Source organism: Bos indicus x Bos taurus, chromosome 26, assembly GCF_003369695.1.
Source record: "Bos indicus x Bos taurus breed Angus x Brahman F1 hybrid chromosome 26, Bos_hybrid_MaternalHap_v2.0, whole genome shotgun sequence".
NCBI classification, from domain to species: domain Eukaryota; kingdom Metazoa; phylum Chordata; class Mammalia; order Artiodactyla; family Bovidae; genus Bos; species Bos indicus x Bos taurus.
In genome coordinates, this window is record NC_040101.1 from 40,726,046 (window position 1) to 40,750,671 (window position 24,626).

Consider the following 24,626-nt stretch of genomic DNA (forward strand, 5'->3'; position numbering starts at 1 on the left):
GACTACTGGAAATTTCTTTCTGAACATACAAAACTGCAGGTGGTTATAAGGTTTCTTGAAGCAGACTTTGAAAAGAGGAGGTATGAAGAGATTTAATTATTGCCTAGTACCCAGTAAGAATCTGCTGGGTGTTATCTTTCTTAGAACACCATGCAAGGTTATAAAGTGGGTTTACTTGCTTCAGAAGGAGAAAGAAGGTCATTGTGACTGAGAGCATGGACTCTTAGACCTGGATCCAGTCTGGGCTTAATCTAAGTCTTCCTGGCTTATGGTGGGTGGAATTCTAAGATGGTGCTGTGATACACCTTGGGATGCTCAGGTTTATATAATCATCTCCCCGTGAGTGTAGAGAAGACCTGTAACCAGCTTTTAACCTCAGCAAAACATGGCATAGGTGATGGGACATTACTCCCATGTTTACATCCTGTCATATGGCAAAGATGAACAGAGTTTTGCAGATATATTAAGGCCCCTAAACATTTGACGTTAAGTTTTTATCCAGAAGGGAGATTATCCAGAGTGGGAGACCTTTCAAAGAAAAAGATATTCTTCTGCTGACCTTGAAGACTCAGTCATCATGAGTTCCATAGCTACAGGGAGATGATGCTGCCAAGAATGACGTGCACTTAGAATACGACCTCAAGCCTCAGATCTGATCCTAACCTTGGTCAACACCTCCTTGCTGCCTTGTGAGGCCTCGAGCAGTGGACCTAGTTATGCCTGGGCTGCCTAGGCTCCCGACCCCATGAAACTGTGAGATAATAAATGTATGTTGTCTTAACACATGAAGCTTGGGGTGATTTGTAATGCAGCAATAGAAAACAGAATATTTCATCAGGGTGACTGCAGGTAAATATATAGCTTTCTGTACATCTGAATAAAGGGAAAAAATAATAGTACCTGAGTCATGTCCACGTGGTAAGGATTAAATGACCTAGCATATAAAGTGCTTAGAACAGTTCCCAGCACACAGTCAATTTCATATCAATGTTTGCTCTTATTAGAATCTTGATTTTGCAGTCGAGAAAGCTGAGACTTCAAGATGTTAGGTGAATGTACCCAAGTTCAAATACTCATTCAATAAATGCTAGTCTCTTTCCCTTGTATGCTACTTTAGATCAAGCACTGCATTATCACTTCCCACTTCTAAATTTATTTTGGCTTTTAAACTCCACTAATCAATTATGTGATGTTGGACACATAACCTCTCCTCAGTTCCTCATTCATGAAATAAGGGAGCTAAGCGTCTTTCAAGTTATAACCTTCTGTGATACTAGAAACTTCAGAGGTACATTATTCAATCCTTTTGTGCTATTTTCTGGCTTGAATCCATGAATGAAAAGCTTTCCAAGGAAAGTCACTCAGTATGTTCCGATCTCTCACCTTCATCCTCTCCAGCGATCCCTGCAGTAAACATCAAGCTGTGGACCAGCAGGCTGCAGAAATGCCCAAGAAAGAAATGACCTGCAGGAAGCCCCAGTCATCGTATAGTTTTAAAATCCAAATCAATCCTGGGACCACTGAATATAGGCAATCCCACTGGGGGAATTATAATGGCACCCCACTCCAGTACTATTGCCTGGAAAATGCCATGGACGGAGGAGCCTGGTAGGCTGCAGTCCACGAGGTCGCTAAGAGTCAGACACAACTAAGCGACTTCCCTTTCACTTTTCACTTTCACGAACTGGAGAAGGAAATGGCAACCCACTCCAGTGTTATTGCCTGGAGAATCCCAGGGACAGGGGAGCCTGGTGGGCTGCCGTCTATGGGGTCGCACAACCGACACGATTGAAGTGACTTAGCAGCAGCAGGGAGAATAAGCCAGGAAAAATAAAGACATTACAAGAGTTGAAGAGACAGAACAAAGAGGCTTAGGGAGAATTTGAGGCTGGCTGGAGAGAGAAGAGGACAGGAGATACTAGTCACTCATTGATTAGAGTCTCCTAAAAACAGAAAGTGAATTCTTTGAGGGCTTACTCAGATCTTTAAACATAGCACAAATAATTTAAAAAGTTGGAAACATTAGGAGAGCAGTTCTAAAATCATATAAACCTGAGATGTTTAAAATGCAGGTTGCTGGGACTTCCCTGGTGGTCCCGTGGTTAAGACTCTGTGCTCCAATGTAGTGGGGATGGGGGTGGGTTTGATCCTTGGTCAGGGAACTGAGATCCCACATGCCAGGTGGCATGGGCAAACAAAGAAAGTGTTAGCCGCTCAGTTGTCTCCGACTCTCTGTGACCCTATGGCTGTAGCCCACCAGGCTCCTCCATCCATGGGATTTTCCAGGCAAGAATACTGAAGTGGGTTGCCATTTCCTTCTCCAGGGGATCTTCCCAACTCAGGGATCAAACCTGGGTCTCCTGCACTGCAGGCAGACTCTTCACCATCTGATCCACTAGGGAAGCATCTTTGGCATGGCCAAAGAAGAAAAAATAAAATAAATGAAATTCAGGTTCCTGGAACTCAAAAAGATTCTGGATCCATTAGTTTCAAGTCCACCGACAGGCACGGATTGTTAGGATGTGGTCCAGGTAATTCTGCTTCATGAGACTTCCAAGCTATGCTTTGAAAGACACTGCATCTGAGAATGGATCAAGCAGGATTCTCAGTTTCAAGCAAAGAACCCACAGAATGATAATGGAAGGATCACAAGTTTCCAAGAGGGCCGGAGAAACTGGGCTTGGAGGCTACATATCTGGGAACATCACCCCAAGTCACACAGCAGCTGTGGCCTGCTGCTTGTCGCTGACGGGTAGGGCAGCCAGCAGCTTCCACTGCCAACAGCAGCTGCTGTCCTGGAAACCACCTGGGGAGCTGCCACACACATTCTCATGTCACTGGTTTCTATTTCAAAATATGAGATGGAAGTGCGTCTGACCGGCAGAACCTCGGTCACATGCCTGCAGCCAGGCTGCAAAAGTGGTTGAAAGTGCAAATATCTTTACTCTTCCATAGGAGGCAAAGTAGGACCTGCCAAGTGAGAAAAGGTAGATGCAGGGCTGGGTGGCCAAAAGCAATGATAAGCGTGCACAGAAATCAAAGCTTTCCATAATGAGCTTCTAGATGTATAAACTGTTTAATTAAATATATCTTAAACACCAGAATTTATTGAGTTGCTATAGATGAAAACCAATAGTTAAACCTCTCTTTAACTCTACTCCACAGAAACAAATCTTTTAAGGGTTCTTAGTAATTTTTAAGAGTACAAAAGGGTCCCAAGACAACAACAAAAAAAATTGAAAACCAGCTGCTCTAGACCTTTTATGCAAATAAAGAAACAAACAAACAAAAAACAAACCTCACCAAGCTACTTTGATAAGCTACTTTGATTTAACCAGAAATACAGAGGCCTATAAGAAACTAAAAGATGAAAAACTTATTGTCAAGGATCGCCTTCCGGGGCTTCCTTGGTGGCTCAGTGGTAGAGAATCTGCCTGCCAATGTTGAAGACAGGTTTGATCCCTGGTCCTGGAAGAGTCCGCCTACAGTGAAGCGACTGAGCCCCTGCACCACAACTATTGAGCCTGTGCTCTAGAGTCTGGGAGCTGCGATGACTGAGCCCATGGGCTGCAACCACTGAAGCCCTAGCACCCTAAAGCCCGTGCTCTGCAACAAGAGAAGCCACTGCAATGAGAAGCCTACTCATGAGAACTGGAGAGCAGCCCCTGCTTGCCGCAACTAGAGAAAACCCCGTGCAGCAACAAAGACCCAGCACAGCCAAAAACAAATAAATAAATAGAATTTTTTTAAAAAGGATCACCTTCCATTTGTACCACTGAAGTCTTACTAAAATAATTAGAAAATTGAGGATATAATAAGAGATACCTTACCTCAGAGAACCCAATACCCACAGGAGCAAATGTGACGGATGGCTATATAATCAGCAATACCCATTCTCTTTTTCTACTATAAAAATGTAACTTTTTTATAGCCACCGGGGTAAAAACCTACACTTCTTGGCTTTCTTGGAATCAGATGTGGCCATGTTACCAAGTTCTGGCCAACGGGGTGTGAACACAAGTACTGTGATCAAAGTCTGGACCCTGCCTTTAAAGAAAGGGTCATGGCCTTCACCCATCCTACTCTTCCCTTCCCATCGGCTGGAATGCTAACCTGCAGCTGAGCCATCTTTGGCTTATGAGAATGAGCCTTAGCGAATCGAGAAAAGGAGCACTCTAGTTTGCTTACACTCAGACCATTATGACAAAGGTAAGTTTCTGTCTTACCTAATACTTTGTTTAGATCTGTATACTGACAAATGCGGTAAGTTTAACCTAAGAGGGTAGTTCAGTATAACCCAAGGGAGACGACTGCCATGACTGCTAAGAATATACCTTCTCCATCACCCTTCCGCAACCCTGGTGGCAGCACTCTGCCTGTCCTGCCTCCACACCTTTGCTTCAGGTACCAGAAGCCACAAAAAACCACTCCTTCCCTCTTTCATCCCCACAGCACACCTAAATCCTGTCCATCCTCTAAGATCCACTTATCATCTACAAGTTTCAGACTGCTTCTGAGTTGATACCATGTTATCCTTCAAACTAGCAGATATTATAAGCAAAGCCCAAAGGCAACATATGGTGGTGATAAATATTTAATTTTGTTGTCACAGTAAGTTTAGAAATTCTAATTTAGTTATCAACATTTAAAAACTGAGAGATTTCATATAAAAATTCAGATTAAAGCTTCTCTTAAAAAAAAAAATCAGAGAATCTGGCTCCACTGAGCCTGATACTTGGAACACTTGTTATTATTTGTCTTCTATCCTAAGTTTCTAACAGTGCTTCCTACATAATAAGGTCTATATATACACTCACATAAATACACATACATAAATACACACACACACACGCACACACACACACGCATGCATGCTCAGTTGCTTCAGTCATGTCCAACTCTTTGGGACCCCATGAACTATAGCCTGCCAGGCTCCTCTGTCCATTGGATTTTCCGGGCAAGATTACTGGAATGGGTTGTCAAGCCCTCCTACAGGGAAATCTTCCCCACCCAGATATTGAATCTGCATCTCCTGCATTGCAGGTGGGTTCTTTATCCACTAAGCCACCTGGGAAGCGCCCCCGCCCACCCTCCACATACAATTTGTTGAACAAATGAAAATGTAATTCCCTTAAAGTATACAGTACACTTCCCATCACATTCCCTGGAAAATAACAAAAGCTTACTAAATATTTGGCTGTAGATCTGTGTTAAAATGTATCTTCCAAAGGTGCTAACCAGCCTTTAAGAACTTACAGGTGGCTCATTTAATTGTCTTAATAGTCAATTTATTAATTCAATCCTATATTCATTCAACAAACATGGACTGAACACCTAGAACGTGCCAGGCATTATTCTAGGTATGTGGAGGCCATCAGTGAACAAAACTGGCAAAGATTTCTGCTCTTGTGGAGCAAACATACAGAGAATAAACCTGTTCAATAAATAAACTGTATAGAAGCTGGAAGGTAATACGTATTATTGAAAAAAAAGTAAGAAATCAGGAATGCTGCAGAGGGCATCTGTCAGGCAGCAGGTAATAAATGGCATTTTCAAGATAGGTATCACTTTCAAGGGTTTCCCAGGTGGCTCAGTGGTAGAGAACCCACCTACCAATGCAGGAGATACAGGAGACGTGGGTTTGATCCATGAGTTGGGAAGATCCCCTGGAGAAGGAAGTGACAACCCACTCCTGTATGCTTGCCTGGAGAATTCCATGGACAGAGGAGGCTGGTGGGCTACAGTCCATGGGGTTACAAAGAGTTGGACACGACTGAGCAGGCACGCACACACACACACACCCCACTTTGAAGCCAAAAAGATGCAGGGGCTTGAAGGAGATGAGGATTAGGAAAGAGCCAGTGCAGATGCCCTAAAGTGGCAATGCGTCTTTTTGTGTGTTTGACAAAAAGCAAGAGGAGCGGGGTGAACGGAGAGGAGAGTGGTGGGACATGAAACAAGAGAGGTAAGGAAAGTAAGAGGTCACCACAAGGTCACCAAACAGACTTTCACTTTTACTCAGAGTTAAATGGGGAACTATTTAGGGCTATGGGCAAATGAGGGACATCCATGGCGGTATAATTTAAAAAGTGACTGTGGGTGTGCTATTGAAAACGGACTGTGGGCAGCAAGGGAGGGAAGACGTGGTGGCGCCTTGCTGACTGCAGTGGATCAAGCCAATATGATGTCTAGTATTTCCTCCGTTTCCAGCAGAAGGAAAGACAACTTAAGTGCCGTAATAAGAAGCAAATGGTCCTTGAAGGAAGGAAGTAATCCATGTAACATCAGTGACAGGAGAGTTGGCATGATGCTGGAAATGCTGTCTTCTCCAGATTCTCACACTTCAGCACTTATCATGGGAGGGCAGACTGAAGGTGACCTCGAGTGCCAGAGATAAGATAAACCTTGCATTTGGAGGATCAGAAATACACAGAAACAGGACACCCCAGAGGATGCCAAAGGCACAGGGAAAGGACTCGACATCATACCCAAATAAAATACAAAGTCCCTTTTCAAAGTGGAGGCTCTGGGACTTCCTGGCGGTCCAGTGCACTCCCAATGCAGGGGGCCTCGGTTAGATCCCTGGGTGAGGAACTAGGATGGTTCTGTAACTAAGACTCAGCACAGCCTAAATTTTTTTTTTTTAAGTGGAGGCTCCAGGAACACATAGTGCAAAGACAGCCTTTGGCTTCAGCTTGGGTGTGAGTCCCAACTTCAGTATCTACTTGCTAGTCATCCTCATTGGACCCTCCCAGGCTCACTTCTCTCATTCACAACTGGGCTCCTCACCACTCCGTCAATTCAGAGTGGTCTGTGCCATGCTGTACTTAGTCGCTCAGCTGTGTCTGACCCTTTGTGACCCCATGGACTGTAGCCACCAGGCTCCTCTGTCCATGGGGATTCTCCAGGCAAGAATACTGGAGTGGGTTGCCATTCCCTCCTCTATACCCTTCTTGACCCAGGGATCGAACCAGGTCTCCCACATTGCAGGCAGATTCTTTACCATCTGAGCCACCGCGGAAGCCCAAGAATACTGGCTTGGGTAGCCTATCCCTTCTCCAGGGGATCTTCCTGACCCAGGAATTGAACCAGAGTCTCCTACACTGCAGGTGGACTCTCTACCAGCTGAGCTACTAGGGAAACCCTCAGAGTGGTCTACAACTAATCAAAAACATCCATCAGGAATGCCTGATTTAGTCCCAACCTGCTCCCTACTCTCTGCTCCCAGAAGAGCCCATATTCCCGAAGCTTGCTGCTGCTGCTGCTAAGTCGCTTCAGTCGTGTCCGACTCTATGCGACCCCATAGACGGCAGCCCACCAAGCTCCCCCGTCCCTGGGATTCTCCAGGCAAGAACACTGGAGTGGGTTGCCATTTCCTTCTCCAATGCATGAAAGTGAAAAGTGAAAGTGAAGTCGCTCAGTTGTATCCGACTCTAGCGACCCCATGGACTGCAGCCTACCAGGCTCCTCCGTTCATGGGATTTTCTAGGCAAAAGTACTGGAGTGGGGTGCCATTGCCTTCTCCATCCTGAAGCTTGATAACATCTAAACTACAGCCTTGTGATACATTTAGCCTGTAAGATACCTCTTGAAAGTTCTTTTTGTTTCAGAGCTCCTGTTTTCTTGCCTTTATCTCTGGACTGTAGGTTCTAAAGACACAACATATTTCCTCTTTGAATGGACCTTTTAAAGTGTAAAGAGTCCTCTCTCTGTTCATCCTCACATACAACACTGTGGGGGAATCAGGCACAGAAGGAGTATCGGGACCATATATTTACAATGAGCACACGGAGACCAACCTCGGCATCCATGGAACAGCTAACAAGTAGCTCCAAGAACCATCTGAGCAATTCCTGACTGTGCCCAGAGGAGGTGGGGCAAAAATCAAATCTCAGCCAAGAGTGGCCTGGGAAGGGGCACGACCCTCTCCAAACTGATATAGCTTTGACTTTTACTCTCTATGTCCTCAAGGTATTTATTACACCCAACACCAGGATCCTTCTGGGTTCAGGGTCCCATCTGGATGGCTATGTGTCTCAACTGCCCCCAAGGAAATGTGGAAGCAGCTCTACGATCTTGTACTTTATAGCCAGGAGCAAGTAATGCCAAGAATAAGAGGAAAATGTCCGACCGGTTAACACAGTGTTTCTTTTGAGCCTTAATTTTTAATTCCCTTAATTTTCCTTCTTTTTCTTACTGTGTGTGTGTGTAAGCTCAGAATCCTAACTTCCTTGCACACACAGAACCAGACTTTCCAGAATACAAAGTATAGAATACAGACCAACCAGGCAGTGAACAGTCTCCTTAGCGACGGGGCACACACGACAGCAGAGAGACCTTGGCACAAACATGTCATTGGCTCCCTGGCACTCCTTTCAGACTGACTGCTGTATAGAACTGGATAAGCAGGTATAGGCTGCTGGCAGGTGAGAGAGGCCAGAACACCTCACGCATGTCCTGGACTCTCATTTCTAATTGGTCAATCCAGCAGTCTTTCTTCTCCCCACTGGGTTATAGTTCATGTTTTCCAGGAAGAAAAGGGTGAAGTTTACAGCTGGAGATAAAGGAAATGATCATAACCCAGGCCGTGGGCTGCAGTGACCTAATCTGATTTAGATAAAAGGAAGCAAAGGGTCACTCCCATGCCTTTAATGACAGATGCAGAAAGATGGAGCTCCTGAGTCACACATTTACAGATTGGGACCTGCTTCAGGAAAAAAGAAAAAATGACCTAAGCCCATTCTTGCTATTTGGAAGGATTCAGACATTAAAACCCAAGATTATTTTTTTATACTTGAAAGTTATTTCTATGTAATATTTGTAGATCAGAAATATGCCATGACTCAGAGGATATCTTATTTGTATTAAAATATTGGTAAGATAAATGTGAAATTTGATCCAAATATGAGAACTAGCTTTTGTTGATTTTTTAATATGCTTGTTAAGTACTATATGCGAGTACTCATTGGGGATCAGGTGTTTGTCTCCTATCCCTAGGAGGATGTTGTGTTAGTCACTCAGCCATGTCTGACTCTTTGCAACCCTGTGGACTGTAGCCTGCCAGGCTCCTCTGTCCAAGGAATTCTCCAGACAAGAATACTGGAGTGGATAGCCGTCCCCCAACCCAGAGATCAAACCCAGGTCTCCTGCATTTCAGGCGGACTCTACCATGTGAGCCACCAGGGAAGCCCATCCTCAGAAGGATATCCAAAGGGAAACACACCTCGGCAGTGTAGTTTAGATCAATCGGCAGGAATGCAGTCGCTTCAGGAAAGATTATTAAATAAATCACCACACCCAACATATGTTTTAAATTACTGTGAGGTAAATCTAGGCCACTCTGAGTGCAATCAAGTCGCACTTTGGGCCATAAAAGAATTATTTCTCATAGTGCAGTACAGTTTTCGTTCTGACACCAGGAAGAAGTCGTTGCATAGTCTTAACCCAACAGTTCAGGCTTTGGGGGCATATACCTGTAGGAGATTCAAGCATCTACCACTTGTGAGACAGGAGTGCTATGGTGTCTTATTTAACTTTTTTGTGCACTTTATCTTCATCTATTAAATGGAGAGAAATAACAGCTTTCCAGAAGAACTGGAATGGAAATTTATTTAAAGAAACACACAAACAAAATTCTATTATAGTTCCTGGCTTGCAGTAGGAAGATAAAAAAAAATCAGCCCCTTTTCACAACAAATGGTTAGGAAAGTAAAGTGACACAGACTTTTATTATAGATATCAGAAATGACTAATATCTAACTACTTGCTTCATTGCAGTTAGCTTTTTGCCAGACACTGTCAGTTGTCTATCCAACAGCCGCCCACTCCTCCAACCCCCACCATTCTTCCTGCCAGCAGGGTCCAATCTCACTAGAGATACTCACTTTTCCAGACTCTGTGGCACTCAGGACTTGACTAGTTGACAGTTGACCAAATCTTGGACAAAGAGACAAGAAGGAAGCAATTTGTTGGGAGGACTCTGAGAGACTTTCATCTCAATACAAACAGACTGCAGAACATGTGCCTTTTCATCAGCTGGACATGTGTCTTCATGTAAAACTTGAAATGCAGCAGCCCTCTTGCAACCCAGATGGGTCAAGCCTAAGAGGCAGCTGGTGTGCGGAGGATGGCAGAGGTGGAGGGTGGAGGGAGCCTGGCTCCTTGCAGATACTGCTGAGCTGCTGAAGTTATCTTGAAACCACTCTCCTCTGAACTGTTATTGTGTAAGACAAGTACCATTGTCTAAGGCACTCTTAGGATTCCATAATCTGCCACCTAATTGATACAGGGTTACTCTGGCAATATAGGGAAGTACTGGTATTTACCTATGTGAATCCAGGGGTCAAAGTGGTGATTCTGAATATCAGTAAGACAAAGAAGGAGGAGAATTTTGTGAGATTGAACTGTCAAAGTAAATATTTCTAAGATAGTATTATATTTTTCTTTGATTAAAATATAAATAGTGGTAAAGAATTCACCTGCCAACGCAGGAGACCCAAGAGATCCCTGGGTTGGGAGGATCTCCTGGAGTAGGAAATAGCAACCAGTTCCAGTATTCTTGCCTGAAAAATTCCATGGACAGAGGAGTCTGCGGACTATAGTCCATAGGATTGCAAAGAGGTGGACATGACTGAGCAACTAAACACACACACACAATTCATTATACACTCTTTCTTGGTGACTCAGTCTTATTTCAATGTACCTGCTAATAGCAATGTTTCCCTCTATTTCTAACTTGCTTTCATCTAGAAAATCACTTAGAAAAATTACTTCACCAAACCGCTCTGACTTCAGTCTTTCTCTCCTTTTAGCCTAGCTCAATCACTGTAATTTAAGCTTATTCGTAAAACCAAAGCTGAACTGGACACAGGTCTGAAGGGATCTCCTGTATAGTCTCCTGTGATTAAACTATATGCTGATTACGATGACTGCTACATGATTTATAATTTGGTTGCTCAAAAATCATCTTTCTTACCTTTTTTCCCCCTCCACTTCCTTCTAGATAAGAGCAAGCTGAGTTCTGTGAAGGTGAGGTAAGACTATGTATATCACCTTTAATTCAGCAAAAGCTATCACAATAATAATACATAGGGCTTCTCTGGTGACTCAGATGGTAAAGAATCTATCTACAATGCAGGAGACCTAGGTTTGATCCCTGGGTGGGAAGATCTGCTGGAGAAGGAAATGGCAACCCACTTCAGTACTCTTGCCTAGGAAATCTCATGGACAGGGGAGCCTGGCAGACTACAGTCCATGGGTTCGCAAAGAGTCAGACACGACTGAGCGACTAACACACACACAACTAACCGAAAGCTTTCCTTCTCTGGTTAACTGAAATCATGTACTAACCCCCGTGAGCTCAGTCCTCACAATAGCTTTATCAAACAGGAGGCAGTTGAGTCTAGACATTTGATATCCAACCTCCAGGGTCAACCACAGGAGTTCAAATTCCAATTCCAATCACTAACTGCGGGGTCACAGCTACCCAAATGTCAAAGTGGGACTGATAACAGTAAGGAAGGAAAGAGCTGTTGAGAAGGTAAAGTGAGAAAATGCTTGTGAAACCAACGTGGCAGGAGGCTTGGTGGCAGGAAGCACTCAACAACTGATAATGATCATCATCTCCATTTTAAAGGGTAGAAAACTAGAGCCTAGAATAGGTAAGCAAGTGAACTAAGTGGTGAAGTGAAAGTGAAGTCGCTCAGTCGTGTCCGACTCTCTGCGACCCCATGGACTGTAGCCTACCAGGCTCCTCTGTCCATGGGATTTTCCAGGCAATAGTACTGGAGTGGATTGCCATTTCCTTCTCCAGGGGATCTTCCCAACCCAGGGATCGAATCCAGGTATCCTGCATTGTAGACAGACGCTTTACCATCTGAGCCACCAGGGAAGTACAACTAAGTGGTGAAGCAAAGACTTAAAACTAGGTGTGTAAGATCCCAGAGTTCCTACCATTAGTCACACAGTGATACTGGCAATTCATATTTAATAGTTAATGATGAAATCATGGGAAGGTCAAATTCTTGGCCTTCGGATAAGAGCAGTAGCCTTTATTGCAGAAACGAGACTTCAGTTTGGCATTACTAGTATCTGATTCATAGTCTTTTTGCTGCCAGAAAGTAAAAGGGCATCCATTCCCTCCACTTGTTTCTTAGGCAGGATGATTCAATGTCTGTGGACTGAACACCTGGAATACGTAGTTAAGAAATTCAATGTAGGGCTTCCCTGGTGGCTCAGCAGTAAAGAACTGGCCTGCCAATGTAGAAGACATGGGTTTGATCCCTGGTCTGGGAAGATCCTATGTGCCGTGGGGAAACTGAGCCTGCGTGCCACAAACTACAGCCTGTGCTCTAGAGCCCAGGAGCTGCAACTGCTGAAGTCTGCACAGCGTAGAGCCTGTGCTCCGCAGCAAGAGAAGCCTGGGCACCAAAATGAAAGAGTGGCCCCCACGGGCTGCAACTAGAGAAGAGCCTTCAAAGCAATGAAGACCCAGCACAGCCAAAAATAAGTAAATAAATAAAAATAAACATTAAAAGAAAAGAAATTCAATGCATAATTATCTAACCAAGAGAGTTCAACTTAAAATATTTGCTGGTTTTTAATATAAATTCTAAGTTGTGGTATTCAAATTACTTGGCCATAAGAAAGAATGAAATAACTGCCTCTGTAGCAACATGGATGAACCTAGAGATTATCCCACTGAGTGAAAAAGCCGTATTATATGATATCAGTTATACGTGGAATCTAAACAGTAATACAAATGAACTTATTTACAAAACAGAACAGACTCAGAGATAGAACACAAACTTCCCAAAGGGGAAATGGAGGTAGGGATAAATTAGGAGCAGGGAATTAACAGATATACAATACTATATATAAAATAGATAAATAACAAGTACATCAATGTCACATAACTTATAATGGATGAGAATTAGAAAAAATACATATGTATAAATGAATTGGTTTTCTGTACATCTGAAACTAAGATGATATTGTAAATCAACTATACTTCAATACAAAAATAAAATAAATTGTGATACTCAAAAGGCATTTCATATGCTCATAAATGTACTAATTCATGATTCTGTTGTATTTTTAAATGAGATGATTCAATTAATATTTTCATAAAACAATAAAAACTTCATAAAACATTTGGAAAATGAATTTGAAGTGCTGGGAAGAAATGCAGCTAATTTGTCACCATAAATTCACAAGAGCCTAATTGTGTTATCTTGCTGTTAAAATACTAAAATTTCCTAGAAATTATGCATTCTAAAGATAAGCTGCCCATAAACCACCAAACTCTAATATCCACTTGAACATACTTCCCTTTTATTGTAATTTGCTTTTAAGAAAATACCATCCAGAATTTATCTAATTCAATAAAGCATAATGAATCAGAAATAAAATTGCTAAATATCATTTTCTTTGCCTGCCAGATGCCTGAAGCCCAGAGATGAGGTCAGTCCTTGGGCATTATTAATCAATTTTATTTAATTTTCATGTATTTTCTAAGGGCAGTACATGAACGAGATGAATTTAATCCAGCACTATTTTCAAAAGCAAAACCTCTCCTAGAATACCTCTCATCCACCGCTTCTCCAGGGTTCCTCAACCACAGGAAATATTCTAACTGTTCAACATATTTCAGTAGACAGCTGCAGTCACATTTCTGGTTTTGAACTAGACAATCTCTTCAATGCAGTGGACAAAATCCAAACAGGCTGTGTCCCTCCAAAAGTTTCCCTGGCAGATTACTTTTAAATGCTCAAAAAATTCCCTATACTGCCAATTGTGTCCTTAGTCGTTCAGTCGTGTCCGACCCTTTGTGACCCTATGGACTAAAGCCCATCAAGGTCCTCTGTCCATGGGACGTTTCAGGCAAGAACAGTGGAGTGAGATGCCATTTCCTCCTCCAGGGAATCATCTCCTATGTCTCCTGCATTGCAGGTGGATCCTTTACCGGCTGAACCACCAAGGAAGCCCCTGCTGCTGCTGCTGCTAAGTCGCTTCAGTCGTGTCCGACTCTGTGCGACCCCAGAGACGGCAGCCCACCAGGCTCCGCTGTCCCTGGGATTCTCCAGGCAAGAACACGGGAGTGGGCTGCCATTTCCTTCTCCAATGCATGAAAGTGGAAAGTGAAGTCGCTTCAGTCATGTCCGACTCTGTGCGACCCCACGGACTGCAGCCCACCAGGCTCCTCCGTCCATGGGATTTCCCAGGCAAGAGTACTGGAGTGGGGTGCCATTGCCTTCTCCAATGCATGAAAGTGGAAACTGAAAGTGAAGTCGCTCAGTCGTGTCCGACTCTGTGCGACCCCACGGACTGCAGCCCACCAGGCTCCTCCGTCCCTGGGATTTCCCAGGCAAGAATACTGGAGTGGGGTGCCGTCGTCTTCTCCCAGGGGAGCCCCTATGTATTGCCAAAATCACTAGCAAGTGGCAGTCCAGCCCACTGTTTCTCTTTGCACACCCCACTCACTTCCTATTTTCCTTCCCTGCAGCTGACATCCCTCCACTCTGATGTAGTTTCCTCTGAGTGTGGTTCCTGGGCCACCTGCAGCATAATTACTCAGTAGAGGAGGAGGGTGGTTGTTAACAAGAAACAGATTTCTATGCCTCACCGAGTCAGAATTTCTGGGAAGGGTGCCCCACAGATCTCTATTTTTATCAAGCGCCCCAGAAGATCTTTATGTTCATTGAAACCTAAGGCTCAGTGCATTAGGAAAAAGTTCTCTAAGACAGTTACCAATAACCTCTAAATGCCTGGCCTTGATCAGCTGAACAGTACCTACTCTAGAACAAACTCCTGCCTCATTTTAAATGAAGTAGAGGTAGTTCCTTTCTCCTCCCACCTCCCTCACCTTTGTTGTTCAGTCACTCAGTCGTGTCTGACTCTTTGCGACCTCATAGACTGCAGAACGCCAGGTTTCCTGTCCTTCACCATCTCCGGAGCTTGCTCAAACTCATGTCCATTGAGTCGGTGATGCCATCCCACTGGCTCATCCTCTATCGCCCCCTTCTCCCCTTGCCTTCAATCTTTCCCAGCATCAGGGTCTTTTCTAATGAGTCAGCTCTTCCCATCAGGTGGCCAAAGTACTGGAGCTTCAGCTTCAGCATCAGTCCTTCCAATGAATACTCAGGACTGATTTCCTTTAGGACGGACTGGTTTAACCTCCTTGCAGGCCAAGGGACTCTCAAGAGTCTTCTCCAGCACCACAGTTTCAAAGCATCAATTCTTTAGCATTCAGCCTTTTTTTACTGTCCAGCTCTCACATCTGTACATGACTACTGGAAAAACAATAGCTTTGACTATATGGACTTTGGTAGGCAAAGTTATGTCTCTGCTTTTTAATATGCTGTCTAGGTGTGTCATTGCTTTTCTTTCAAGGAGCAAGTGTCTTTTAATTTCATGGCTGCAGTCACCATCCACAGTGATTTTGGAGCCCAAGAAAATAAAGTCTGTCACTGTTTCCATTGTTTCCCCATCTATTTGCCATGAAGTGACGGGACCGGATGCCATGATCTTAGTTTTTCGAATGTTGAATTTTAAGCTAGCTTTTTCTTTTAACACACTTTATGTTAAGTCTTTTCTCTTAATTATTCCATGTTTCTTTCAAGGCTTCAATTAAGGCTTAGTCTGAGCACTGTGTCTTCACTCCAGCCACTTTCACCATGGCATCCAACTGGGATTGAGTGAGAACTCAACAGTTCCAAGGTTAACTACCTCTTTCCCACAAGCATTCAGTTCAATTCAGTTCAGTCGCTCAGTCGTGTCCGACTCTTTGCGACCCCATGAATTTCAGCACTCCAGGCCTCCCCGTCCATCACCAACTCCCAGAGTTCACTCAAATTCATGCCCATCAAGTTGGTGATGCCATCCAGCCATCTCATCCTCTGTCGTCCCCTTCTCCTCCTGCCCCCAATCCCTCCCAGCATCAGAGTCTTTTCCAATGAGTCAACTCTTTGCATGAGGTGGCCAAAGTATTGGAGTTTCAGCTTTAGCAACAGTCCTTCCAAAGAACATCCAGGACTGATCTTTAGAATGGACTGGTTGGACCTCCTTGCAGTCCAAGGGACTCTCAAAAGAGTCTTCTCCAACACCACAGTTCAAAAGCATCAATTCTTTGGTGCTCAGCTTTCTTCACAGTTCAACTCTCACATCCATACATGACTACTGGAAAAACCATAGCCTTGACTAGATGGACCTTTGCTGGCAAAGTAATGTCTCTGCTTTTGAATATGCTATCTAGGTTGGTCATAACTTTCCTTCCACGAAGTAAGTGTCTTTTAATTTCATGGCTGCAATCACCATCAGCAGTGATTTTAGAGCCCCCCAAAATAAAGTCTGACACTGTTTCCCCATCTATTCGCCATGAAGTGATGGGACAAGATGCCATGATCTTTGTTTTCTGAATGTTGAGCTTTAAGCCAACTTTTTTGCTCTCCTCTTTCACTTTCATCAAGAGGCTTTTGAGTTCCTCTTCACTTTCTGCCATAAGAGTGGTGTCATCTGCATATCTGAAGTTACTGATATTTCTCCTGGCAATCTTGATTCCAGCCTGTGCTTCTTCCAGCCCAGCGTTTCTCATGATGTACTCTGCACAGAAGTTAAATGAGCAGGGTGACAATATACAGCCTTGACCTACTCCTTTTCCTATTTGGAACAAGTCTGTTGTTCCATGTCCAGTTCTAACTGTTGCTTCCTGACCTGCATACACGTTTCTCAAGAGGCAGGTCAGGTGGTCTGGTATTCCCATCTCTCTCAGAATTTTCCACAGTTTATTGTGATCCACACAGTCAAAGGCTTTGGCATAGTCAATAAAGCAGAAATAGATGCTTTTCTGGAACTCTCTTGCTTTTTCCATGATCCAGCGGATGTTGGCAATTTGATCACTGGTTCCTCTGCCTTTTCTAAAACCAGCTTGAACATCTGGAAGTTCATCGTTCACGTATTGCTAAAGCTTGGCTTGGAGAATTTTGAGCATTACTTTACTAGCATGTGAGATGAATGCAATTGTGCAGTAGTATGAGCATTCCTTGGCATTGCCTTTCTTTGGAATTGGAATGAAAACTGACCTTTTCCAGTCCTGTGGCCACTGCTGAGTTTTCCAAATTTGCTGGCATATTGAGTGCAGCACTTTCACAGCATCATCTTTCAGGATTTGAAATAGCTCAACTGGAATTCCATCACCTCCACTAGCTTTGTTCGTAGTGATGCTTTCTAAGGCCCACTTGACTTCACATTCCAGGATGTCTGGCTCTAGGTGAGTGATCACACCATCATGATTATCTGGGTCGTGAAGATCTTTTTTGTACAGTATTACCTCTAAGTAAATTCATTCATTGACTGATTCAACATTATTTATAAAGCTCCTACTTCATGCTAGGAGCTAGTGAGAAAAGATTCAGACACTATTCATCTTATGAAACTTATATTCTGCTAGAGGCAGGAAGTTGAGCAGAGAGATGCTAAGATATTAACCATCTGCACAAATAAATCATTAAAACTGTGGTAAGTGCTACAAATACAAAATACAACAGGTAGTTATGCATTTTGGGGGCAAAAATACCTCAGAAGTGGTGACGTATTCTTCTCAGTACTTCAGGAAGACACCGATTTGCCTTGTTACCCGATGTCAAATTCGATCACCTAAGTTACATCTGCCAGGTTTCTTCCCTGTAAAGACACTAGTTTTCCTCTTACAATTACAAAGTATCTTATAGCGAGTTACTTTGAGAAATGCAAATATACTTTTGCCTATTCATTTCAGCGTTCAAAGATGATTCATTTCTGAAGCAGTTATTTCTGTAGAGTTTGAAAATGGTGAATTTTATATTTCTGTCCTTCTATATCATTATTCTATATTTATTAGTTTAGTTGGAGTTTTTGTTGAAGATTGTTTAATTTTTGTACCAAATTTTTAAAGTTTTAGCCTAATCGATCTATTTTTCCTTGATGATATCTGCGTTATACATCATTCTTTAGAGGGTCTTCAAACTCACTAATGATAAAAATTTTAAATATGTCTACCAATCTTTTTCTCCTAGTAATTTTATGGTTAGTTATTTTTTAATGAATACCTTTGATCTGTGTGCAATTTATTTTTATGTAAGGAGTATGACAAGGACAGTTTCTTTTTATCATGAGGCAACCTGACCCTGAATCTCTTCAGTTTTGCTTAGCTTCTTGTCTAATCCTCAACTCTGCTCAATAAAGTGATCCGCCCAAACTAGACACATAGTACATTATTTATTCAAATGAAGTAATCTCTAGTGGCTCAGGTGGTAAAGAATCTGCCTGCAATGCAGGACACCTGGGTTCCATCCCTGGGTTGGGAAGATCGCTTGGAGAAGGGAATGGCTACCCCCTCCAGTATTCTTGCCTGGAGAATTCCATGGACAGAGGTCCCTGACAGGCTTCAGTCCATGTGGATGCAAAGAGTTGGACATGACTGAGCACCTAACACTGTTAATAAAACCTCAATGAAGCTGAAAAAAACAGAGTCTGTGAATGATGGGTAAACTTACATAGAAAAAAAGATACTGGCAATTCAGAAAGGAGGCAAGGATGCAGCTGTGTTTGAGGTACCGCAGGACTGGACTGAGAGTGGTAAAAAGAATGTAGCAGGATAAATAGCTATTGGGAGAGATTCTGAGGGGAAAATACATAGAGCTTGGAAGTGAAGTGGACAGACTGGGATGCAGGAGCACAAGCAGGCAAAGATACTGTGAATGTTGGCATGTAAGGGGAGCAGAGATGGTGAAGCATCTGACTTCAGAAGAGATTTCTCCTGTATTTCAGTGAATGCCATCAACATCCAATCAGTTACACAAACCCGGGAAAACCTGGAAATAGTTGCCATACATCTCCTTCCTCCCTCAATCCACATCCATTCTATCGCTCATATCTACTGAGTCACCCTCCAAGATAACTCTCAAATCTGCATTTTCTCACCATCTTTCTTCAGAGGAGCCTAATCTGTGTCACTTTTTATTATGTCTGCATCACTAGAATAGCCTTCTAATTGGTCTATTTGTTTCCATCACGTCCCTCTTTGTTTAATTCTACATACAACCGGCATGCCATTCAAATATTGTCATTTCTTCCCTTAAAACCCTTTAACAGCTTCCCATCACTGTCAACATCACGTATCTTTAAAAGCTCCCACAGAGCTGGGCCTGATCCAGCTGCCAAACCACCAGCCTTCTCTGTACCCTCCATTTTACACGTTTACTTCCTCTGTATCCTTCCAGGGTTAGTTAAGCATCTCTTCCTCAGGCAGATATTTTTGGCTGTTTCCAGACTAAGCCACACTCTTAGTCATACACTCATGAAGAAATATAAGACAAACCTATATTGAGGGATTTTCTACAAAACAACTGGCCAGTGTTCCGAAAACGTGTCAAGATGATGAAAGACAGACAAAGGCTGAGGGATTCCCATTTCTGACCAAAAGGGACTAAGAAGACGTGACAGCAAAATGCCATGTGTGATCCTGGATGGGACTCTGGACCAGGAGGACACTGGTGAAACGGGAATAACATCTGTAGACTAGACATTATAGTACTGTAACAATGTTAGTATCCTATTTTGATAACTACCATGATTAATGAGGTGTTAAAATTTGGGGGAAATGGGTAAAGGATACACAGAAACTCTGTGTACTATTTTTGCAGTTTTCTGTAAGTCTGAAATTACTTAAAATTAAATATTTGTAAAATGTTCAGCTAGTACTTTAACAATTCCTTCAACAAAGGACAACAAAAGGAAAAAAAGTTTGCATGACATGCAATATATATAATACCAGCTACGTCTAAACTATAAGGCATATTTGGGTAACAGTAAGAAAGAGATAAAAAGTTGAATAAAAACAGGCAAATGAACAAGTCATAAGAGAACTATGAATGGCTAAGCAACATGTGAAAGATGTTAATTTCACTAGTAATTATGAAACTATGAATTTGAAATGGTATTTTCATTTATTTGATAAACTTTACATGATCCATCATACTTAATATTGAAGACTGGAAGAAAAATTGGCTATTTAAAAAATAGTACATGTTTCTGTTGACCCAGCAATTCCAAGTTTTTCCCATAGACTGTCCTGCCCAATAATACACTAATAACACACACACATACACACACACACACACTCAAATACACATTTGCTCTAGATCAATGCAGAATAGCTTAAACATATTACAATTCTGGAAACTGAAATATGTAGGAGGAAATGGAAATATGCAGGTTATTTGAAAAAAAAATTTCTATAGTAAATGAAGCCATCAGAAAAGACTTACATCTGTATGCTCTGAACCAGGAAGTTGTCCGAGTTACAGCATCAAGTGAAAAAAAAGCAAGTTATAAAATAACACAACTCCCATCTTGTATTCCTAATACATATGTATTTAATGTATGTTGGTGTTTGCAAGAAAAAAGTTGAACAACATACACTGGACTGTTTTCAGCTGGTGACTCAGATGGTAAAGAATCTGCCTGCAATATGGGAGACCTTGGTTCGATCCCTGGGTTGAGAAGATACCTTGGAGAAGGGAATGGTGACCTGTTCCAGTATTCTTGCCTGGAGAATTCCATGGACAGAGGAGCCTGGTGAGCTAAAGTACAGGGGGTCGAAAAGAGTCGGACACAGTTGAGAGACTAACACTTTCACTTTCAACATAATTTGTTACAGATATGTATCACTTTATAATCAAATAATACTTTTTTTAAAAAAGAGCCTATACATCATAAGTAGGTAGCTCCAGAGTTTTAGTACAGCCCTGCCAGTTTCTAGATGTATGGGTTCTGACCAATTATTCCCTGAGTCTATTTCCCTGGTCTAATGTGAGACTCATGCCCAACCATGGTATGGCAGTGATACTAGTTGAAATATATAGTTATTCAAGGGCTCTCAAAGCTGAGAGAGACTATATGTCCTGACGGCTGGGCTGGGTGACCTTGATGTTACACCATAACATGCAGCTAGCTGCCTGTTGTTTAGTAAAGTCACCTTTGAGTCTTTTGTGAACCCCATGGACTGTAGCCCACCAGGTTCCTCTGTCCATGGAATTTTCCGGGCAAGAATACTGGAGTGGGTTGCCATTTCCTTCTCCAGGGGATCTTCCTGACCCAGGAATCAGACCCGCGTCTCCTCTGTTGGCAGGTGGACTCTAACACTGTGTCACCACCACTGCGGCTGCTGGAGACAGCAATTTACTGGCCAAAGGCCTTAAGGAAAACAGCTTGGGACAATTCTGCTTCATGAACCTTTCAGTCAGTCCTGCTAAAATCAAGGCCTAAGTGCTCACCTGCTCCCTTCTGCCCTTCATGAATCCTCTCTTCTGGACCAGGTATCAGGTGTCCCTTGCCCAAGAGTAAGGCTTGTTTGCGTCAGGTTAGTCCCCTGCTCAAAAAAGCAACTGGCAACCTACTGCCTACCAGAAGAGGTCCAAACACTCTTGCCAGCCCTCGGTGCTGTGCACTATTGACTTTGTTTTCCACTGCTTCATAATATATGGCTTCCTCTACTTCTCTTTTTGATCAAACCCTCCCTGTCCTACCCCAACATCCGCCATTCAGAAGGTTCGACATCCTTTCTAAAACTTCCCACCAACTCTGTGGTTTTCTGATTTCATCTATTTAAAAATAGGTAGTAATAAGGAAATAAAACACAGTATTGGGTGCCATTATAAAAACCCCAAGGCAGCATTGACACATGTTATTCCATAAAAATGTATATGAAAGTCAGAGGAATAAATGCATAAAACTTAAAAACAGAAGCACAAATCTGAATATGAAATTAAATTTAGCTTCTAAATAGGTTTTCCTCTAAGTATGGTTTATGGACCACCTGCATCAGAATTCTCTGAAAAGGTCGTTAAAAGAAGTCTCCCGGGCCCAGTCTAGACTTACTGAATAATAAATAACCTATGGGAGGACTTCTCTGGTGGTCCAGGGGCTATGAAATGTAGGGGCACAGGTTCCGTTCCTAGTTGGGGAACTAAGATCCCACATACTACATGGCCAAAAAATAAAACAAAAATTTTTTTAAAACTTATAGGGGTGACATGGAAGTCATTCTGGTTTTTTGAGACAGTTTGAGATGCACTGCCTTAGTGACTTTTCTAAGTCTTTCAATAATATTACACTTGACCAAAAGAAAGGGCTTCCCTTGTGGCTCAGATGGTAAAGAATCTGCTGGCAATGCAGGAGACTTGGGTTCGATCCCTGGGTCGGGAAGATCCCCTGGAGAAAGAAATGGCTACCCACTCCAGTATTCTTGCTTGGAGAATTCCATGGACAGAGGAGCCTGGTGGGCTACAGTCCATGGGGTCACAAAGAGTCGGACACAACTGAGTGACTAACACTTTCACTAACACTCTGAGGAAAGAAAAAGAACCTTGATCTCCTAAGAATGTCATTTACATTTCTTTCAAAGCCATATTTGAATTTCTTGAACTTTTCAACATTTGGACAAAAAAGTTCCACGCCCACTACTGACTCCAAATGATTTTCATTTTTTTTCCCCCTTAAAGAGGTATAATGGTTCAGTAAGCAGTTTCTCTGCCCCATTTTTACAAAAACAGGAATGTATGAAGGATTTATTCCAGGTTTCTCTTTTCTAACCTCATTCCATTCACCACTTCCAATTGTTCTTCCCATTAAAGAAAATTTACCTATGGAACGACTTAAAAGCCAATCTTTCAAGGACAAAACAGATCGGAAAAAAAAATTGGAGTCAACCCATCAGATGACTGAAGCAGGAACCCACAGGCATGAAGGCCTCCCCATATTTCTTCCCAGTGGCTGAAATTCATGCTCCCAGAGTTAAAAGACAAGGCTCCAGCAACAGGTTAAATAAAATTACAGGGTCCTTAGATGAGCAGAAGTTAACCAAGATGGCCATTAGTGATTACAGTTTTCTTTCTGCTTTTAATGAAAAGGTGCACAGTTGATTATTGGCCTAGCCATTCAAGTCTGAAATGTAATACTCCCCCAGAGACCCACCCTCAGAGGTGCCTTAGAGTGTACCTCTAAGTACCTGGGAAGACAAAACAGGCAGGCAGTGTTAACTGGGGCCTAGAAGGGTTAAAAATGACTCATCACTGGCCACCTGTTTCCAGATAAACCAGAGTCAAGTTAAGTGAAGCAATCAAAGTGAATAATTTGTGATGGGTCTCTGAACAGTTATCTCTTATATGAGTCTGGGTTGAATCTTTGGTTCAGTTACTGCAGTACTGCTGAAACCTAAGTACAGCAAAAGTGTAAAAACAAAACACCAAATTCACCAAAACTCAAATTCTTTCATTCTTAATCAAGTTTAAACTCACAAATTTTTAAAACGGTTCCTTTAAATAAACTGGACTTCAGTTAAATAATTACTTACACAAAAGGGTAAAATTAAACAGCACAGGCTATATTTTTAAAAGTCAGATTTAAAAAATATTCCTCAACTAAATAGTATCCATGAACTTTTTACACAAGACCAAGAATAGTTTTTGCCTCTTTAGAAAAAAACAATGAGTTACAAATTTCTGAAAGTTATTTATGAGAACAAATAATTATAAGGACTAAATTGCCAACATTCGTTGGACCATAAAAAAAGCAAGGGGATTCCAGAAAAAAATCTACTTCTGCTTCATTGACTGTGAGAAAGCCTTGGACTGTGTGATTCACAGCAAACTGTGCAAAATTCTTAAAGAGATGGGAACACCAGACTACAATATCTGTCTCCTGAGAAACCTGTATGCGGGTCAAGAAGCAACAGTTAGAACCTTACATAGAACGACTGGTTCAAAATTGGGAAAGGAGTACGAAGCTGTATATTGTCAGCCTGCTTATTTAACTTATATGCAGAGTACATCATATGAAATGTTGGGCTGGATGAGTCATAAGCTAGAATCAAGATTGCAGGGAGAAATATCAATGATCTCAGATATGCAGATGATACCACTCTAATGGCAGAAAGTGAAGAGGAACTAAACAGCCTCACCTTGAAAAAGGTGAGTGAAACAGTTGACTTAAAACTCAACATTAAAAAAAACTAATATCACGGCATCTGTTCCCATCACTTCACAGCAAATAGAAGGGAAAAAAAGTGGAAGCAGTGACAGATTTTCTTTTCTTGGGCTCCAAAATCACTGTGGATGGTAACTGCTGCCATGAAATTAAAAGACACTTGCTTCTTAGAAGGAAAGCTACGACAAACCTAGACAGCATATTAAAAAGCAAAGACATCACTTTGCCAACAAAGGGCCATATATAGTCCAAGTTATGGTTTTTCCTGTGGTCATGTACAAATGTGATAGTTGGACCATAAAAAAGGCTGAACGCCGAATTGATGCTTTTGTATTGTGGTGCTGAAAAAGACTGCTGAGAGTCCCGTGGACTGCAAGGAGATCAAACCAGTCAATCCCAAGGGAACTTGAATATTCACTGGAAGGACTGTTGCTAAAGCTCAAGCTCCAATACTTTGGCCACCTGATGTGAAGAGCCAACTCATTGGAAAAAACCTCGATGCTGTGAAAAATTGAAGGCAAAGGGTGAAGAGAGTTGCAGAGGAGGAGATGGTTAGACAGCATCACCGACTTAGTGGACATGAACTTGAGCAAACTCTGGGAAAT

The 24,626-nt window shown here is 42.4% G+C and overlaps 1 protein-coding gene across 3 annotated transcripts in view; it reads right to left on the minus strand.

Moving 5' to 3' along the window:
* Positions 1-24,626, minus strand: part of STAMBPL1 (STAM binding protein like 1) — a 53,137-nt gene that overhangs the window by 22,438 nt on the left and 6,073 nt on the right. The gene's annotated exons all lie outside the window — the stretch shown is intronic.